Source organism: Crocodylus porosus, unplaced genomic scaffold (assembly GCF_001723895.1).
Source record: "Crocodylus porosus isolate Cpor-Errol unplaced genomic scaffold, CroPor_comp1, whole genome shotgun sequence".
Lineage (NCBI taxonomy): Eukaryota > Metazoa > Chordata > Crocodylia > Crocodylidae > Crocodylus > Crocodylus porosus.
In genome coordinates this window covers 3067578-3073659 of record NW_017728909.1, presented here as the reverse complement: position 1 = coordinate 3073659, position 6082 = coordinate 3067578, and the positions used below count along the sequence as shown (strand labels likewise).

Here is a 6082-nt window from a genome sequence, read left to right as displayed (position 1 = left end):
ATCATTGTTGACAGGCAATTGTCTAGTATATATATATATAATAGCTAAAGACTTACTTTGTTGCTTGGGTTATGATATAAAATTCTAAAATAGATGTGGCTATTATTTCAGTTTGTAATACTAAGATAAAACTTTAGTTGTATGTTATCTACGTTCCGTGCACATTTCATGACATTTTAAATTATGAACGACCAAACCAAGTCGCCACATGTTTTTTAGAGGGCCTTTAATAAACCAGCCTTCAAACATTTTCCTTTTGGGTGAAAAATAATGTAGTCATTACACCAATGTAGCAATAATATAAACATGAATAAAAATGGAAAAGATCCCAAAGATGGTTTATAAGATACGTAATTCGTGTTTGCTGGTCTGTAACGGAATTCCAAGAATACGCTGACATACAAGTATTTGTGTACCACCTATACTCCTAGCCCTTCTAAAACATGATCAAAGTCCCTCTCACAAAAATCTTACTTACAATTCTTTAAGTAACAATTATTTAATCTGCAAAACATTCCTTTTTTTTAAAATATGTGATGCAAGTAGTTTGTACAAGTTTGAAAACTATCTCATAGTATACATCCAGATGGAGAAGATAGATACAACAGGGCCAACCAGAATTTTTTTTTAAATGTAAGTACAATGAAATAGTGACTGTGGTTTACAATAGTCAACATCTAATGATCATTCATCATCAGGCCTTAACTCCAGTGCTAACCCTTAAAATATAGCAGAAAAAGTTCTGCCAAAAAAGCTGATATATTAATTTGTTACAGTGAAAACTGACTGAATATGGCATTCTGCAGTGCATCACACCTGACTGCAAGTCATGCTGCTTCAGAAACAAAGTCCCCAATTTTACATATCTTCCCCTCGCCCTCCTCCCCCACCAGGTACCTGCTTCAACAAGTTTGCTTTGTTTTTGTTTTGTATGCATTCCAATACAATTGTTTTTTATGACATTTCTTCATTGGTTTAATAAATACTTTGCATTCTTTCAATGGCTCAAATAGTTTTCTAGTGAAATACAGATATTTTACTTACAGCACAGAATAAAATATATATGAGAATGAAAATGAAAATGAGCTTGCATTTTTTTTAGCACTTTCATCTAAGAAGATACGAAAGGGCTTTACAAATCTTACCAATAGATTTAATACCACCACTAAAGTGCAACCACCTTGGTGATGAAACACCGAAACAAAGTAATGGTATAGAGCATAGTACACAACGTTTAGGGAAGTAAGTAAAAAATACAATCTGCAACTAAAATAAAAGAAGTCTTTAAGCAGGCAAAGTATAACTACCCAAGCTGGAATTTGGCAAGAACACAAGGGTGAAAGATAATACCCTTCCCATTTACAAAAAAAAAAATCATCATTTAAGTAATCAGGTGGTCTGGATCACTATTTTAAATCTCATCTGAAACATGGCCCCTCCGACAGCACAATGGCATCATAACTTCATTGGTCCACATAGAGGAAAGAGCAGCACCTAGTGAAACATAACCAGCACCTCCTGCAACACCTACTGGTATGGACAATGCAAAATAAAATGAAACAAAAGTGTCGGAAACAGTTTATAAAAATGGCACATTTATTGCTACAGAACGGTCATGTACATGACGGCATCGAATAACTACAGATGAGAAACAGGTAATGGCCTACACCAAGCTGTGTTTGTTTTTTTTTTTAATCTTCTTGAAGGAACTCCAGCACACAACCTGTTTGGACACTTCTACAAATCAGAAATACACCAAAAACATGAAAAAATCGAGGCACTCAGCCACACATTGAAAACAAGGTGTAACTGTTTATCTTTTTTTTTTTAATCTTTTTCCTTTTTTCATTTTTTTCCCATTTTTTTTTGTTTTTACTGCTGCAGCTATGTGTATAGTCGCAAAAATTTCCCCGTTGCGACCTACAACTAAAAAAAAAAAAAGCTACCATACAGTTTCATCTCAGTAACACATGGTAAAATAACATCTTTTAAATAGTAAAATAAAGTAACAAACTTTTACTCAGAATGATTCCAAAAATCTACAAAGAAGAAATATTCAGAATCTGACAATTTTTTTTTCCGTAATATTCATGGTATAAAAGGATTGCTCCTGTGAAAAATAAGCCAAATATATTTTTTATTTTTAAATTTAGTTTTTTTTTCCTACTAGGGTGTACTACAGTCTATTTTATAGCAAAAAGAGCACTAGACAAACGAAGCTTTATAACAAAAAGCCAGGCACTGATACATGGTAAATCTCTGCTTTTTTTTTCTTATCTTCACTTAATTGCATCACAAGTAACAAGAATGAAAAAGGCCACAGTTCATATATTTTCACCATTACATAAGTCTATAATACTTGAAATGAGTATGGTCAAACCAGCACTGCACAAATATGAATCAACTTCAAGTCCCATGAGAAGAACATGTCTTTAAAAAACAAATGAACAAAACAAAAACAAAACAAAAGGTAGGCCCCAAAAGGCCTTGGTGCCCCTTGTGTTGGAATTCATCATATTCCACTCTTAGTTGTTTTTTTTTTTTTCCAGTCAACCAGTGGACTAATTTTTTTCTTTTTCTTTTTTTTGTGCTTGTTTCCGCTGAAATCTCTTCATTCCTGGCAATACATTGTTCACTTTTTGACACAGATCATATTCTGCCTGTCGGATATAAAAGATGAAGCTTTCCTCTCCCCTTCCCACCCTACCCACCCCCAAAAATAAAAACAAAATTAAAAAAAAACAAATCGGAAGACTGAATCAGTACAAGTTGCATCACTGGTAGGACTGACAGTTGTATAAACATTAGTGTTCCTTGCAGCTACACAGAAGACAAATGGTAAAAAAGTTCTAGATGAACAGATTCCCTATTCAGCATATTCATAAATTACTTGAATGTGGAGGTGGATCACCTATTTAAAAAGCTGATATTATAGTCTTTGTTTCTTAAAAAGAGTTTCTTGGCCCAGTTTATTACCACATAATGCAGCCTCCTGAAATCTAATAGTTTTAACTAAGTACCATCAGCTAAATTACCCGTGACAGAGCCTACTCAGGACACTAATGCCTTAGTTGCGCTTCAAAATAAATCAATTTTAAAAAATCAAAGATTTAATACCTGCTTTTCATCTTGGTCTATTAAAAATCGGTAACTACAGAGCAGGATCTTCTGCATCTGTACAGCTAAAATTAATGTGGATGAATCTTTCCTTTTCCAAATCTATTATATTTTAATCCTAAAAGTAAAGCATGCTATACATTTTCTATTTTACAGAACGATAAAGTACATAAAAAGTAATGGGAAAAAACTGCAACTTCTACTCGATTTGAGTGAAAGCAAAATGTAAAGACAAAAATAGAAAACCCCCTCTATTTTTGTTAAAAGCATCAGTAAGCAAAACCTTTAATTTATTTATTTTTCACAAATACTTTAAAATAACATTAATTTGGTCTTACCATGCATTCACAATTGTATTTATCAGAAGTGCAGCTCCTAAAACTTTGCATTAACTGAAGGGCTGTTTTTGGTTCCCTAAAATGAACATGTACTACACAAACACACTGAATATGATCCACTGGGTTCTTTTTCCTGCACAAAATATGGCTTGTTCATTGTCATTTTACTCTTAACGTTACAGACAGTAATAATACATATGGTACTGATATAGAGAAACCTTTATTTCGCTGAGGATACCGGCACTCAAAGACATCAGCTATCATTAACTCTGGGTGAGATCAATCTTTGTCCCACCCATTTTCATATAAACCAGGCCCATTAAAAATCCAGCATTTTTAGTATAATATGCATTTGTAATTTTGAATTAACCCTAAGTGTATTTCATCTTATTGTATATTCCTAGTGGTTTAATCCACCTCCACATTTGAGAAACTTATCAAGAAATCAAAACATTTTAACTTTTACTGCTACTGAACATATTTACAGTTTTCAACACGCACACGGCTAATCAAAATGTTTATGGGTATGTAGAAGGTGATCACATGGTAACTATCATATTTGTTCGTTACGTTTTCAGAAACAAACATAAAATTCAGATTCTTGTATCTCACTATTTCATTTAAATGAGACTTTTTTCAACCACACAGATTTTTTTAAACAAAAAACTGATACAATGTATTAAAACACATAATAACAAGAGTCTACATGTAAAAATATAACTTTTACATACACAATTTCAAAATAATGATACGTTTGCCATTTGTTGCATAAAATTTACAAATGTATTTTTCATTACTATATAACTGGCAAAACAGGAGAACAGATGGAACATTTAGACCGTTTTGATGGATTTATGGCATTTACTTAGTGTCGATAGGTGGAAAATCTACTTGAACAGGGAGATTTTATTTAAAATACATGCCAGGTTTGTGTGGCTGTAAAAATAGAGACTGGAATTAGAGACAAAAGGATGCTGACAAATACTTAACTAGGAGCACTATCTGTTAATTGTACTGTACACCAAAGTCAATCATTATAAAGATTCACTATGGAAGTTGGTTCAATTGTGCCCAGACTTCAAAGCTAGCTATCTGATGAGTTGCTGTGCCATAGTTTGATCTATGTTACTATTAAATATGTTAAGTAAAAACTTCATTCATACTGGCCAGAGAAATACTGTACTACCACCCCTCCTCAAGAAAGTGCAACTTAATGCTTTAGGACTCATAAGGCTTGTTGTAATGCTGCATGATGACTGAATATTGGCATTTTACAAATAAAGGAGGAGGCAGCAAGTGGTCTACATTTAAGTAATCCACTTAAAAACAAGAAAAGAAAGGAAAAGAAAGTCAATCAAATCTGTCACACTACTTGCAATTTTCCCATTTGATGCTTTTCCCCCCCGAAAATCTGACCATGTATTCAGAAACGCCTCACTGCACACTATTTAGGCTACACACATAGGTAACACTTTAATCAATTTGTTAAATCACAGCCACTTTGATTATGTTATGTTTCTGATGATATAAACATTGGAAGGCACAGTGGTAACATTGTAGCATTCTAACCTTGTACCTCTGAAAATCCCAGAATAGGGTCAACAAGCGCAACATTACGATTTAGACAAATTTGTTTTGCCAAGTCTCAGTAACGCTGCCTGTATTATCTACACATGATGTGACTTGAAAGTCCTGTGTTCCCAAAAGACTGAAGAAACAACTCTACTTATTTATGAATGAGAAGCAACGTCAGGGTCAGCATTTCATCCTGCAGCACCCCTCCAGAGACAGAGTTGGCACTACAGGTTACAATAACAAAAACAGGGGAGAGGGACAGAAATAAGACAAAAAAACCCTTATTTACAGTAAAATCTTCTTTTTAAAAAAGTTAATCAGTACTATTTTTTTACAGGAGCAAAAAAGTCTGAAACAAATGAACAAAAGCTTACCATATTCACTAAATTTTTAATATATATTTATATATATATTTATATATATATATTTGTCATAGGTCTATAAGATCCATCTGTTCCTCCTACCCTAAGGAATGGCTAATGTCATCACTTCAGTTTTCATTAGGACGTTTGCTGGTTTTGTAAATATCTGGGCAGCAAAGCTTCCCTTTTAATATCCAGTAAGTATAAACACTAGCTGTCTAGCACACCAACAAAAACGCTCATTTTTTCTTCAGAAGTACACTTTTTCATTATTGCAAGTTTACAATTTTAAATTAAATATTTTTTTCAGACTTACAAATTAATTATATTTTTTTTCCAAAAGAAGTTTAGGCACAAATGCATTGTCCCACAGTGTGGAGAAGATTGCCATTCAGTCTCTAGGCTGTGCATTTACAGCTCATAACATACTGCTTTTAAACATTCTGAATGATATGTTAAAGAGAGTCATCCCTCAAAAGTTGCACTTTTTGTTTTTTTGTTTTTAATAATCGGGAATGCTGAAATCTCTTGCGTCTGTGATTCTTAACTACTCAGACTTGTCTTATATTACAAAAAAGGGGTTAAGGAGAAGTGTTTATGTGGGTTTAAGATAATACAGCTGTTAAAGAAGTGGTCTCTTGTTTAAATGAAGAAATGTGGCAACTTGGACCTGTGAAAGAAGTAGAAATT

At 33.2% G+C, this 6082-nt stretch overlaps 1 protein-coding gene across 9 annotated transcripts in view; it reads right to left on the bottom strand.

Moving 5' to 3' along the window:
* Positions 1 to 1575: 1575 nt before the first annotated feature.
* The window catches only part of TCF4 (transcription factor 4), a 346905-nt gene continuing 342398 nt past the window's right edge, over positions 1576 to 6082 (bottom strand). For all 9 annotated transcript variants that reach the window (XM_019531761.1, XM_019531758.1, XM_019531757.1 and 6 more), the window contains one exon: positions 1576 to 6062. The gene's annotated coding sequence lies outside the window, so the exon portion shown is untranslated. The remainder of the gene's footprint in view (positions 6063 to 6082) is intronic.